Genomic DNA, 14,978 nt, shown 5'->3' with positions numbered 1-14,978 from the left:
AGCTCATTTGTTTTTTATTCATATTTAGATCTGCTGGAATTATTTTTCATGTATGGTATCAGACAGGAACCAAAATTCTTTTTTTCACATGGACCTCCAGTTAGCTCAAGACCATATATTAAAAGATTTTCTTTCCCCAATGTACTACAGTGTTACTTTTGCTATAACTTAGGTGACCAAATGCGTCTGAAATGGATTCTGTTTATTGATTTGTCTATGTTAGGATTGATATATTTGACCATTCTATTTCCATCTTCTAATAGTTTGAAAATTATATACTTTAAAAAATTATTCTATTGTTGGTAGCTCGTGATTACAAATGAACCTCTGATTTATCAGTCTAATAATATGAGGTAGTTTTACCTTCTTCCCAGCTAATGTAAGGAATTTAGAACGCTTTAAATCCATTCATTGTCTTCCTGAACTTATATGTGATTTTTTTAAAATGTGTTTAATTCCATATATATTTCAAACCTTGTAGGAAATTGTTATTGTTTTGGCAATCAGTAGGCAGATTTATCTACATACCTACTTACTTTGTTCTTCTTCATTTCCTTCTGCATCTCTGTATTTCCATCTGATACCTTTTTTCATTTGTCTGGTACGCACCCTTTAATGTTTACTTTGAATCAAATCTGGTATTTATTTGTCTGAAAATGTTTTTACTTCATCTTCAGTCTTGAAGAGTGTTTCTGGTTGTGTTGCATTTCAGCACTCTGATGGTATTATGTATTTTACACTTCGTTGTTTTGTTGAGATTTTATATATCATAATTATATTGCTCTTTTGAAGGAGAGCTGTCTATTTGCCAAGATTTTCTTTGTGCTTGAGTTTATGATTTGTCTCAGTGTGGTTTTCCTTTTTAAAATCCTCTTTGGGAGTTGGTAGGAATTCTTGCATCTGTGGCTTGAGGTCTTTAGTCAATTGTAGAAAATTCTCAGCCATTATCTCTTCAAGTACTGTTTCTGCATCATTTCTCTCTCTTTTACATATGGGGCTCCAATTATACATATGTTCAACTTAGCGTATTCCTTGTTTTCACTTCTATATTTAATTTGTTTTTGACTCTTCATGCAATCTGGATATTTCTTCAGGTTTTATTTTGTTTTGTTTTTGTTTTTTGTTTGTTTTTTTTTTTTTTTTTGGTTTAATTCTCTCCTCAGCTTTGTCTAATTGGCCACTAATTCCACACATTGAGTTTTTATTTGTCAGTTATGGTATCTTTCACATCTGGAATTTCTATTTTGTCCTTTTTTATGGTTTCTAGTTCTTTGATTAAGTTCTGAGAGAATACAAAGAGTTGCTCAGTACATTCCCAAGCAGGTAGGCTCTTTCCCTAAGGCTGGCTTTAGAAACATCTGAGGAGCTGTTAGAACATGGATCGTGCCCTGCGAACAGCTCTCTATTGACTAAAAAAGAGCTTCTTGGTTTATGGATGGACATTCCAAGGTGAGTGGATGGCATCCTGTTTGGAAGGCTGCTACTCTGATTGAAAAATGTAAAAACAAATCAGCTCGGTGGACTGAGCTGCATGCTGTTTGCCCCCCTGTTTGAGTTTTTACTGACTTACGGGCAGTAGCCAATGGCCTGGCCATGTGGTTAGGCAGAAGGACCATGGAAAACTGACATAGGAAAGAGATTACCATATGGGGTGCAGCCCTATGGAAGCTGCTTTGGGAATGTGAGGGGGGTATTAAGATAGAACATGTTAATGCCTATCTTATTTGTGCCTGGGTTGTCATTTATAAAGGTGACTGAGTGATGACACTTAGAGATTATTGCCATTGAAAGAAGATTTTTTTATCACTTACATTTCCTGAGTTGGGGGTGAGGGACTTCTTATGCCATATAGGGCCATGTGGAGAAGCACCAGTGTTGGTCAGGAGGCAGAAAGGAGCAAAGGGAAGGCATAGGTCACAGCCTTTACTGGGGTTTCTGTGGGAAACACAAGGTGGGACAACATAAATAGCTCAGAATCAGGTAGTTTGAAAGGTTCCAGTGGGCTTTGGGGTAGGGGGCTGTCTCTCATAGTCTGGTATCTGGCCCTGGGATGGTTTAGGGCAGGGGAAAGTTTGGATTGGCGTGTGAGAGTGAACAAAAGAGGTGATTCAGAGTATGGACTCTGGATCTCAGGGAAGATACAGACAACTTTGGCTGTTAGTTTGGCCCTGTGATTAATGGATGCCAGGCAGACAAAAATCTAAGAACACAGTAGTTTCATGATCAGAAGGTCATTGGAGCAGTGAGTAGATGTCCAGTTGTGCTCACTTGAGGTGGCCCCCTAGGTCCTTGAAAGAAAAGGAAATGGGAGCTGCAATAATGCAGATAGGGGCTGAATTTAGATATATTCCTCTTATACCCTCTGAGGCACAAAATGCCAATAAGAACTGTTCCATCAGCCAACAAGAGAGATAAAGATTGCAGAGAGCTATGGGGAAGATTCCCTGCGGGGAGCGCCCTGAACATAGTTGGCAAATGGGACTGATGCTGGTAATGCTGGGAGGCTACAAATGGGTCCGATAAGAACAAACACTTACTCTGGACTGGCTTTGCATACCCAGCTGTAGGTGGAAGTGCTCAGAGTGCTATAAAAGAACTGGAACAAAGACGCTACACCAATTTGTACTTCCAAGTCACATTTCTCCAGACCAAGGAGCTTGCTTTATACCCCATATTGTCCAACAACAGGCAGAGAGACATCCTCCTACTATTGTTGGATGATAGTAATAGCTTGACAGAGAATTGGACCGGGCGATTAAAACATTGGTGGTCTAAAAGGAGAGGGGGTTTAGGCATGAAGGGTTGGCTTACACACTTCATGAACATGTGCTTATACTCAGCCTAAAGGGTACCAAGCCAGTGTTCCCACAAAATAGATTTCTCTATTTTTTTGGTGAATTTGGGGAATAGGGGCTGGTGGTAGGAGAGGATGTTCGTATGACTATACAGTTCTCCCTGTGGGGGGGGGGGGTGATGACACAACCATGCATTTTTCTTCTTTGCCCCATCACCTCAACTTCTTTTTCCTACCTGATGTAGTGGTCCCAGGAACACAGTGACAACTATCAGTGCTGGAAGCAGGGATGACTCCTAAGGAGGAAACCGTAATTAGACTTTTAAACCTTTATGTCAGAATTCCTAAGGGCCCACTGGAGTACATTGTGTCTTCATCTCATCTAGCACAATTGGGGTGAATAGTGAATGCAGCTATATGACCTAGTGGTAGAAACAGCCCACTAGTTCTGTACCCATGAAACCCTTTCCTAGATGAAGGAGAGTGAGCTGAGAGGAAGGCAGTTGCTAGACAAGTACTTCGATCTAGACCAGCATAATGACTGAATCCAACATTCCTTCCAAAGGTGGAAAGCTTTGGGTATGAATGGAAAGAAAGAATAGTAGCTGAGGGTAAATGAATGAATGAATAAGTTATGCAATGAGGGAAATCTAGTATTATGTTAATACCTGGAAAGAAGCTCAGAACAAGAGCTGACACTGTCTGTTAGCTCAATTATACCAGATACCTGAAAGTGTGAAGCCATATATTTCTAGGACCAGCCCTGCTATTGACAAGTTCACACAGAAACCTGCAAACCTATATAACCTTGCCCTGGGACACAGTTTGGTCATATGATATGATAATGGACTGGACTAATTATTAGTAGTAACTGAAGGGGACTCTAAGAATGTGCCAATATCTTTTTACTCTTATTTTTCAAGCGATATCTACTATAGCATGATAATGATATAACATTGACTTTGTTCATAAGATTATAACGATGAGACTGATGGTCAAATATATTGGGGAATTGAATTAAAAGCTTCCTATTCCTATCCCACACTGGCTCTTCCAAATGTTAGACATATTTGTTACTGAGCTTGGGTTCAACTGCTTGCCATTTGAAAGTGCTGGGAGGAACGGAAAGGTTGCTTCACTCAGGGGGCTGGCAACCTGGGTAGATGGTGGACTCGTGTCCAAAAACCAACTCTAAAGATTCTGCTGTACCATGAAAGTTTTAAAGGGAGAATCACTGGGGACGGGGTCAGAGTCTTCGTTCTCTTGCACTGTCTGCAGACTTCTGATTGGTTGGTGGTGAGGTCACAAGGCGGTGTCCAGGATTCCTGGGCTCAGCCTGAAGTTATCACCCTCCACCTGGGTGGGGGCCTTAGTTCTACAGAAAAACTCAAAGGTACTGCCGTGTATATTCCTTGAGGAGGACCCAGGACCCTGCCCCAAGGCTGCATTATTGTTTCTTAATTGCACTTCCTTTGTTTCTGCATTCCCTCCCTTTCCTGATAAGCAACTGTTTGAACCTGCCCTTTGGAACTCAGGGAAGGTCAAGGAGGCTGAATGGAGCCTATTTCCTACAAATAAGAAACGGAGAGACAGGAAAGGATTTGTACCCTTGAGGGCCCCACAGGGTCCTGCTCCATTTCATATTCATGTTTGACTGTTGCTGTATATGTTACATAAATGTTACTCCAAATGTACATGCTTAGAGAGGGTTGATTGTTTTGTTGTAAAGGAACCATGACCAGAGACCAGGTGGCCTGAGTTTTATAAGAAAGAATTTGTCTGGTCTTTGTCCAGCGTTCCTGGCACAGAGCTTCTAAAACCCTTGGAATTTCCCAAGTGATCAGAGTGTCTTTGTAATTCATGAGCCCGTGGGTCACATTTGAGTTTATGCTAATGAGATGACTCAGGGTGAGCCCTCACATAGCCTCAGGTCAGGGGCTGGTTTGAGCTCTGTTATATCAGCCTGACCTCCCACCCTCCCGGGAGGGGATGGCACCTGCAGATGTAGTTAAATCATGTGGCCAGTGATTCAGTGACGCTTGCCTAGGTAATGAAACTCCAGCAAAAACTGAGACACTGAGCTCTGTAGGACTTCCTGGTTAGTGAGCACATCTGTGGGCCAGGAGAGTGATATGCCCTGATTCCATGGGTGAGGGGCCCAGAGCACTGTGTTCAGGGACTTCCCAAACCTTGCCCTACGCGTCTGTCTCCCTTCACTTGGCTGCTCCTTTATAATAAAACTGTTACGGTAAGTGTAGTGCTTTCCTGATTTCTGTGAGCCATTCTAGTGAAATATTGAGCTGGAGGGGAGTCATGGGAACCCTCAAATTTGTAGCCAGTTGGTCAGAAACTACACGGAGGCTGGGGGGGACCCCCAAAGTGTGGCTGGTATCTGAAGTGAGGACAGTCTGGTTAGGAACTGGCCATGCCCTTAAACCTGTGAGGTTTGCTGCTAACTCCAGGTGGTCAGCCTCCAAATTGCATCTCAGTGCACCAGTCGGTATCAGAAGAGACTCCAATTTTTATCCCTTGCTCCAAAGGCTGACAGATCTCTGCTCAACTTCTCAACCTCTCAAATGCCTCTTCTGGACCCATCTGACGCCCACTGGAGTAAGGCAACACTAAATCCTGAGCTTGCCTCTCTAGGTTTTCTCTTTCTGGATTTTGACCCTGTAAGTTTTCATTGCCTTGCTCCATCTTCCACCCTCCAGTCGGATGTTTTTCATATCCTGTCCAGCTTTTCTCATTGTCCTCAGTTTGGTCTGTGTAGCCAGTCTCCCACTAATGGAAATGCAAATCCCTGTTTGCATAGATTTATTTCTGTCATTGTGGTTACATAGACATGAACACAAAATGTATCATTTCAGCCATTTTTTAAAAATGTACAGTCCAGCGGCATTTAGTACATTTTCAGTGTTGTTCAGTCATCCCCACGGCCTATTTTCAGAACATTTTCATCACCTCAAAAGGAAAACCCCACATCCAGTAACAGTCTCTCGCCATCCTCTCTCCGCCCAGCCCCTGGCAAGCACTCATCTGCTTTCTGTCTCTATGGATTTGTCTGTTCTGGACACTTCATATAAATGGAATCATACAACACATAGGCCTTTTTGTGTCTGGCTTCTGTCACTTAGCATGTTTTCAAGGTCATGGATATTTTACATGTGGTGTTTTCTAAATTTTCTGCAGTTTCTGGTTTCGATTTCCTCTTTGCCACAGAAGGCATTTAGAAGACTTTTGTAATTTTTATTCTATTTTTATTATTCATTGTTCATTTTGGTGCACTGCAGTCAGAAAATAGGACTTGATTCTATTGCTATTTTTTTAGAAATTATTTTTCAAAATCTGATAGTGCAAATCAGATTTTGTAAAAGTCTCAGGGAGGCTTGAAAATAAGTTATAATCTCTTACTTCAGGATGTATACATATTTATGCTCTATTTACCTATCTAACCAGCTAGTTTGCTCTCTCTCATCAATCTCATTAACTATGTTATTCAAAATCTCCAAATTAATCTCCAAAAATAAGTTATTTTTTTCATCTATCTGCTTTGTCAAGGTCTGAGAGAGGTGAGTTAAAGCACCTTGTTGTGCTTTTATTTCTCTTACTTATTTCAGTCTTGTTACTCTGTTAATTAATCCTTATAATTGTGATAGTTTTATTTCACGTTTTCCAGTGCTGTTACTTATTAGAGCATTTCTTAGCTTGAATTCAGCCTGTTGTTATTAACAGAATTCTTGCCTGCTTTTTGTTTGCATTTGCTTGCAGTGTGTTGGTTCCTCCATTCATTTCAGCCTCCCTGGGTTTTTTGGTTTTAGGTATATCTCTTGTTGCTAACATGTAGCTGTCTTTCATTTTCTTTTAAACAGTGAGTTTATATTAGTTGTATTCATCCCTGGAACAGATAGGTTTAGTCTCCCTCTGTCATAATTTGTATTCTCTGCTTTTACACTTCTGTGTGCTCCGTTTTTGTTTGTTGCATTCTGGCAATTTGGAAGGTGTTCAGACTGTTTTTAGTTCTACTGGTGGTTACCTTTGTATTTTTAAATAATATGTTTATCCAGTCTTTCTCAATGTGTTGTCTTCAGAAAAGAAACAATATCATTTCTCCTAAGAAAAATAAGGGCATTGGTGATTTAAAGAGTCTTCCTTGCAGCTGCTTTGGAAAACCATATGGGCAATTCTTCAAAAAATTAAACAAAGAATTACCGTATGACTCAGCAGTCTCACTCCTGGGTGTAGAAGTGAAAGCAGAAACTCCAACAGATATCTGTGCACCCATGTTCGTAGCAGCATTATTCATACTAGCCAAAAAGTGGAAGTAGCCTCTGTCCATCACCAGATGAATGGATATACAGAATGTGGGATTTGAATATTATTCAGCCTTAAAAATGAGAGAAATTCTGGACAAACCTAGGAGACATTGTGCTAAATGGAAGAAGCCAGCACGAAAAGACAAATACTCTATAATTCCTTTGATATAAGATTCCTAAAATAGTCAAGTACATAGAGACAGGAACTAAGGTGGTGGTTGCCAGGGGCTGGAGGAAGATGGCCGGGGAGTCAGTGTTTAATGGGTACAGAGTTTCACTTGGGAAGATGAAAAAGCTCTGGAGATGGATGGTGGTGGTGACTGCCCAATAATGCGAATGCACTTAATGCCACAGAGTTGCACATTTTAAAATAGCTAAGATGGTAAATTTCATTTATGTATATTTCACCAAAATAGAAACAAACATCATCCCTTTTCCTTCTATTTCTTCCCATCTCCCTTTTAAAAGACAGTTTTAGCATTTCCCCCTCATGGTTTTTCATCAGCAGCAGCAACAACATTTTGTAGGCTGTTTTTTCACTCTAACAATTGTATTATTTTCCTGGTAAATATAATCATGATAGCTATAGATGCTTAATCATGTGTTTAAATAGATTTAATGCCTACCACCATTCTTTTTATTTATTTAAACATTTTTTAATTGAAGTGAAGTTGATTTACAATGTTGTGTTAGTTTCTGATGTACAGCACAGTGATTCAGTTGTACATATACATAACTTATTCTACTTCATTACCTATCACCATTCTTTCTAGACCTCAATTTCCCTCTATGTAAGTTCTTTTTTATATAGCTTTAAGAAGTTTTTTTGGGGGGTAGGTAGTAATTAGGTTTATTTGTTTATTTATTTTTGACAGAGGACCTTGTGCATGCTAAGCATGTGCTCTACCACTGGGCTACACCCATTGCCCCTCTACCCAAGTTCTTTTTTTTTTTTTTTTTTTTTTTATTGGAGGTACTGGGGATCGAACCCAGGACCTTGGGAACGCTAAGCATGTGCTCTACCACTGAGCTATACCCTCCCGTAAGTTCTTAATTTGAATTCACCTTTTGGTTGTTTTTATCATGTCTTCAGAGAGAGTGATAGATTTCCTGATGACAGAAGGAATGATACAAATGTTACTGTGATGCTAATGTGATGTCTTTGGAGGAAGACCCTTCCCACCTGGGCAGGGTAACAGCTTCCCTGTTGTTGCAGGCTCTGGGGTGCCCCGTGTTCCCTTTGGTTCCCCTCAACTCTTGCCTATACCTTATCTACTGTCCATCTCTTCGTTTAATTCTCCTTGGGTATCCAGCTTGAGTGCGGCTTCTGTTTCCACCATGCCTGAGCAGCCTTTTCCTCTTCTGTCTTCAACCTGCCCCTGCCTCCTGCCCCCTTTCTCTCCCTCCCTTCTGCCTTCCCGCACGCCTGCCCCTCCCCATTCTCTTTCTTTAGTCTGCTCCTTTGGGGGCTAGGTTATGGGCAAGTATGTTGCTAACATATCAAGCTCCTCATCTGGTCTGTGGTTGTTCTTGTCCCTGGGTGGCCAAGAACACAGTATTCCTTCTTTCTGCACTGCTCTGTATCCTGGCTGGTTTTCAGAATGTGCAGCCCCATCGCCCAGCCTCTCTCAGCAGCCCCACCCTTGCCAGCAACCCGACAGAGCTCACAGTTCTCCTATGCTTTCTTCCTATAGACAACCCATTTATTTCCCAGTGTGACATCTCTTGAGAGACCAAATCTCTTACATCAGTGGCTAGATCGAGCATTTGCCGATTCAGTCCAAGACATTATGAGTTGCGTTTTTATTGCTTTCCCAATCCTTGTGCACAGATTTTATTGTGCTCGGAGTTTAAAATGTAATAAACAAGGAGAAAAAAAATTTTTTTTAATCACTGACTAAAGACTGCAGCCTAACAAAATCTTTAACAGACCCTTGTAAGTTCTGTTGCTGGGGAGTACTTGTCCAACAGACCTGGAACAGTTTAAAAAAGGAGGAGTGGGGGTTTGGTTAACATTAAAGAAGCACAAAGAGTTTTCATCTGGCTCTGGGGGAGACCAGAGCCACAGAGGGAACAAGAAAAGAAAGAGGGGATTGAGCATTTTTGCAAACAAATGATAAAACTGCCTTTTAAAGAAGTTGGGGGGGGAACCCCTTGTCCAAACAAGACTTTTGCCAGGGTAGGAAATCATTTCTGCAATTGTTTACAATGCTCAGGCAGCCCGTCCAAAGTCAACATGGCCTGGGAGCGTTGCCTTGGAGCCTCCTGCTCTTTGCCAGCCGCCTGCCAGCTCGGGCGCAGCTATTTCTGGGACTTAGTTCCCTCCCTTGAAAAACAAACTGTGGCCCTCACTGTTATCCCCAATAAAACCCCTAGTTTCTGCAGCCTTAATCCTGTTTTCCAGGAGAGTCATCCAAATGGGGGCCTGGATGCTAAGTGTTGGGTGTCAGAGAGTCAGTGGGGGCAGAAGCCTTTCATCTGCAAGGTGCCAAGGTGGAAATTTCCATTGCACTCCAAGACAGCTTCACCTGTGGCCAAGGGAACCCATTCTGTCTCCAAAGGGGAGACCCTGGCTAATGGGCGTCCTGAAATGCGTGCCCCTTCTTACAGTCTGTTCTATAAATCCAGGGCAAAGTTTGCCTTCACTGAAAAGCACTGTGATTACTAGTAATAACTCTCTACACCTAGCTATCACTTTCGTGTAGAAAAGATTTCTACTTCTGTTATCTTACCTGATCGCCACCATAAGAAAGGCATTAATTACATAATCTCACTTATGTAATTGATTCATCTATTCACTTCCTTGTTTTGTGTTAATCATACAGTCAGATGGTTTGAAGAATTTCAACTGAGAATACAGTCTCCCTTTCATTCTGTCCCTCATCCTCTCAGCCTGCACCTACCTGTGGGTAACCACTGTTGTTCATTTCTTGGGTATCTTTCCAGAAATGTTTTATGCATGTGTAAGCAAGTTGGAGTGGTACAAGGAGAGAGTAGTGCACTGAGACAGAATAGTCCCAGGCACTAGTCCTAGCTCTGCTTCTCATCTGCTGTGTGACTTCCTACGTGCCACTCTCCCTCTCTGAACCTCACACCCGTCACTTGTGAAAACGGGGGTACTAACAGCTAACGTTCCTTAGGCTTATGTTTATGACATTTATTAGTTGAATTAAGTTCACCACAACCATGTAAGGAGGCATTATTAGCCTGATTTATCAATGACAGAACTGAGGCACAGAGAAATTAAATAACTCAACCACGTCACGGCTAGAGGAGAGCCTGAAGTTTATGAAGCCAGGCAGCCTAACAGCAGCACTCACAGCCACATAGACCACTGCGCTGTACACTGCGGTCCACTGATTGACAATACTGATAATGGCTTGAGGCCGGAGGCTGATCCAGGGAGGTTCCTCCCAAGTCTGATATCTATGGTCCTGTGTCCAGTTCCTGTGAGACTCTGGCCAGGCAGCTCTGACTCACTCAACCCCATTTAGATGGACAGCTGGCAGAGAGCAGCAGGCAGCAGGGCAAGGCTCAGGCACGAACCCTGATGTCAGCCCAATGTCTCCCTCTCTGTCCCTCCAGGGGCATCAGGACGACTTAGAAACAATTTTGTCTTTTTATCAAAAGTAGTAATGTACATAATTAAAAAAAAAAAACCAACTAGTCAACTAGTATTTGCAGACTTAAAACAAAAAGACAGCATCCCAGAACAACTGCTTAACCCTTCTACTTCTTTACGTATTTATCTCCATTATTCGAAATGAAGGGGTTACTTTTTCTGTAAGAGGGCAAACTTTTTCTGTAAAATGTTACACAGTAAATATTTGCAGCTTCCTGGACAATGCAGTCTTTGTTGCAACTATTCAGATCTCCTTGTATCTAGAAAGCAGCCATAGGCAATGTAGGTAAACGAGTGGGTATGGATATGTCCCAGTACTTTAGTTACAAAAACAGATTTGTTTACAAAAACAGATTTGGCCGGTGGGCTGTAGTTGGTTGACACCTGTCTAATTGCTTAATCTTATATTTCTTAATTTTCTTAATTTGGAATTTCCGGCATTGCCTGCTAATTTTCTATCATGGCAGATAAGAACTTACCTTTCTTATTTACCCTCTGCCGTTATTTATCCTCCTGAGTCATCCTAATAGAGTTATAACTATCACTTAAATCAATATTCAATATATGCATTATTATGACTGAGTAAATATTATTCTCTGCTGAGTTAAGTAGTAAACCATGTGACATTTCCTTTCTCAGACAGCTTTTGTCTTTACCTGGAGTTGACAACTATCTCATCCTTTTTTTTTTTTTTTTTTTTCATTTGTATAATTTCTTTGACCTTCAACAGGCTTTCTCAGACAGTTCTCTACATGGTTAAACAGATAGTGTATCCGTGTCTTTTTTTTCCTCCAGTGCCACTGTTTTACTGGAGCCCCTCCCGGAGCCCTCCAGCCTCCTGCTCCAGTGTGGTCTGGGTACCCCCTGGGCTTGGGTTCAGCTCTTATTCTCAGACAGCCTTTCTCCTAGGAAGAAAGGAGAAATCCACTGGATCTCTTTTCTATGTTGGATCTCTTTTTCCTAGATCCCACATCTTCTTCTCTGACTTACTCCCTCATTTTGCTGGAGCACATACTCTAGTAGATTCCTGAGAAAGGGTACATGAGAGGTAAAATTTTGAAACCTGGAATATCTGAAAATGTCTTTAATCATCCATCACTCTTAAATGATAGTTTTGCAGGGTGTGGAATTCTAGACTGGAAATCATTTATTTCTCAATATTTTAAAGCATATGGGTTCTTAGAAGTCTGATACCTTTTTGACACTCAGTTCTTTGTATGCAGTCTGTTTTTTCTTGTCTAGAAGTTTTTATGTTCTTCTCTTTATTCCTAAGGTTCTGCAGTTTCTATGTGATATACCTTGGTGAGGCCTAATTTCCAGTCATCATGCCGGGCACTCAGTGGACCTTTTCAGTTTGAACATTCATGTCCTTTAGTTCTGAGAAATTTCTTTGTAATATTTCTTTCATAATTTCCTCCCCATCCATTTTCTCTTTTCTTTCTTCCTGAAACTCCAATTCATTGGCTTTTTAACCCTTCATTGATTTTTTCCCCCAATTTTCTGCTTTTATCTTGTTAATTTACTTTTGGAGGAATTTCCTGGACCCTAACTTCCAACCCTTCTTTATTTTTATTCCAGCTGCCACACTTAGGATTTCTCCAAGCTCTGTCTTGTTCTCTGTTGCTTTCACAGCATTGTGTTCTTTTCACACATTCTCAGATCTTTCCTGACTCTTACTCTAGGATATTAATTATGGATGGGAATTTTTTTTTGTTTTATTCTGCTCCCGGCATTGTCTTTGTTTCCTCTAGTTCTTATTTTATGTTTGTTTTATTCTGTCTTTACTGCTGGAAGCTTTTTTCAACTTACTTGAAATCTTTGTCTATTCTTATGAAAGAGTGAGATGCTGAAAAGTTTTATGGAAATTCTGTATTCATAGAGAGGGTGGTCAACTCGGGGGCCACACTGAAGGGGCTAGAGCAGGGAAAGTATTTTGGGGAGACACTCTTAGGTGGACACTCTTAAGTGTCATTATCAACCAAGCCTCTTATTTTTAGCCTTCTGCATACCTGGTGCCCCCAGTTCCTGAGTCTTACTGGATTTCTACAAGGTGAACCAGCTTACTTCTCATGGTTTCATCAGTGTAGTCTGTAAAGAGTCGGCTTCTTCTACCCTGATAAGACGGACTGGATGCCTCTATCAGCTTTGACCCCCCCTAACATATTGACAACTCTCATAACATATTGACTCTCAGTAACATATTGACTTACCTGTATTAAGACCCCCATCTTGTTTCCATTCTTTTACTCTTGTCTCTGTGGCCCTAGTCTTCGTTCTTATTGCAATGCCCCGCAGCTGGTCTCTTGGCTTCCATCACTGTCCCTTTACAGTTTATTATGCACACAGAAACAAGAGGGGGTCTTTATACAGGTAAGTCACAACACCAGAATGTGGACATTCCATCGGACACTGCCCAAGCCTCTTCGATAATCAAAGCATGATATAAAGGGGAGGGGGGAATAAGGTGAGAGACTGTCCTAGATTTAAAATCTTTAGGAAACATACTTTGAAAATGCAATGTGTGATCCTGAGTCAAACCAGCTGGAAAAAGACATTTTGGAACGATTGGTGAAATTTGAATACAGATATGAAAGGGTCATTAATTCTGTTAGGAACACATTTAATATCATGGTTATGTGGGAAATGTCTTCATTTTCTAGAGATGCACATTGAATTATGATGCAATGGCACAATGTCTGAAAAATGGCTTTCAAAATCTGAGCCAAAAAAAAAAAAAAAGAATGAAGCAAACAGGGCAAAATGTTAATAATGATTAAATTCAGGTGGTAGGTACGCATTATCCTACTTTCCCTATTTTTACATATGTTTGAAAATTTTTTTTATAAAGGGGATGGGGGAGTAATATTATGCTATTCAAGCCTTTCCATGGCTTCCCAGTTCCTTAAGGTAAAACTCAAAGCTCTCACTGTGGCCCTCAGGCCCTGTGACATCTGGCCCCCAGTTGCCCCTAGATCTCCCCACCTGCTGTTCTCCCATGTGCTTGGGTCCCAGCTGCACTAGCTCCCTTGCTGTTCTTGCCAAGACCATTGGTGCTGCCTCAGGGCCATTACATATACGATTGTTCTGCCTGGCACATTCTCCGATGCCCCCCACCTCCGCCCTCCATGGTCAGTGGGCCACCCCCTGCCTCATTCAGGACTCTGCCTCAAATGCAAGCCCATCAGGTGCTCACTTCGGCAGCACATATGCTAAAGTTGGAACGATACAGAGAAGATTAGCGTGGCCCCTGCACAAGGATGACACGCAAATTCGTGAAGCATTCCATATTTTTCGACGAAAATGAATATATGTATATTCATGTACGACTGAAAAATTATGCTGTACGCCAGAAATTGACACAGCATTGTAAACTGACTATAACTCAATTAAAAAAAAATGCAAGCCCATCAGAAAGACCCTTTCTGACCCTTCGTCTGAAATAACACTTCCTTTCTTCTCTGCAGCATTTTCTCTTCCTCTTTTCCTGCTTCCGTGTATTGTCACCTGCCTTTTTAAGAAAAGTGTGGTAAATGTACTTCACATGAAATTTACCATTTCAGCCATTTCAGAGTTTGCAATTCACTGGCAGTAAGTACATTCACGCTGTTGTCCAGCCGTCACCGCCATCCGTCTCCAGAACTTCTTCACCTTCCCCATCTGAAACTCTGTACCCTTTCAGCACTAACTCCTCATTCACCCCTCCCCCAGCACCTGCTCACCACCATTCTGCTTCATGTCTTTATGAACTTGATTACTCTAAATACCACATGTAAGTGGGATCGTACAATGTTCTTTTTTTTTTTTTTATGGCTTATTTCACTTAGCATAATTTCTTCGAGGTTCATCTATGTTATAGCAGGTGTCAGAATTTCATATCACCTGGATTTTATCTATTTATTTGCTTATGATCATAACTGGCTACCTTCCCACCCCCCATGGGAAGGTAAGGTCCTTGGGGGCAAGTGCTCTGTCTGTTTTTCTTGTTCTTCTAGACCAGTGCCTGGGCACAGGGTAAGCATTTAATAAATATTTGTTGAATAATTTGCCTCCTGTTAGGGTAATTTCCTTTTTTTTTTTTCCTTGCATAGAGCTGGGCTTCTTCTGTGAGCATGACTTGTCCATTCAGCAAGCAATTTTTAGCTCCCACTGTGCTGAACACTCAGGGGATAGAAAGATAAGATAAAAAAAAAAAGAAGAAGAAAACCCATGTAGCTGAGAGGGTAAGAGTCATGGAGTCGACATCTGTTTT

General features: G+C 41.3%; 1 non-coding gene across 1 annotated transcript; it reads left to right on the top strand.

Moving 5' to 3' along the window:
• The first annotated feature begins 13,914 nt into the window (after positions 1 to 13,914).
• Positions 13,915 to 14,021, top strand: LOC123617050 (U6 spliceosomal RNA). Its single transcript, XR_006725140.2, has one exon. It is a non-coding gene; the product is annotated as a U6 spliceosomal RNA (small nuclear RNA).
• The last annotated feature ends 957 nt before the right edge of the window (positions 14,022 to 14,978 follow it).

The sequence above is a fragment of the Camelus bactrianus genome, chromosome 6 (assembly GCF_048773025.1).
Source record: "Camelus bactrianus isolate YW-2024 breed Bactrian camel chromosome 6, ASM4877302v1, whole genome shotgun sequence".
NCBI classification, from domain to species: Eukaryota; Metazoa; Chordata; class Mammalia; order Artiodactyla; family Camelidae; genus Camelus; species Camelus bactrianus.
The sequence above is the reverse complement of the archived record's forward strand: the minus strand, read 5'-3'. Positions and strand labels throughout refer to the sequence as shown.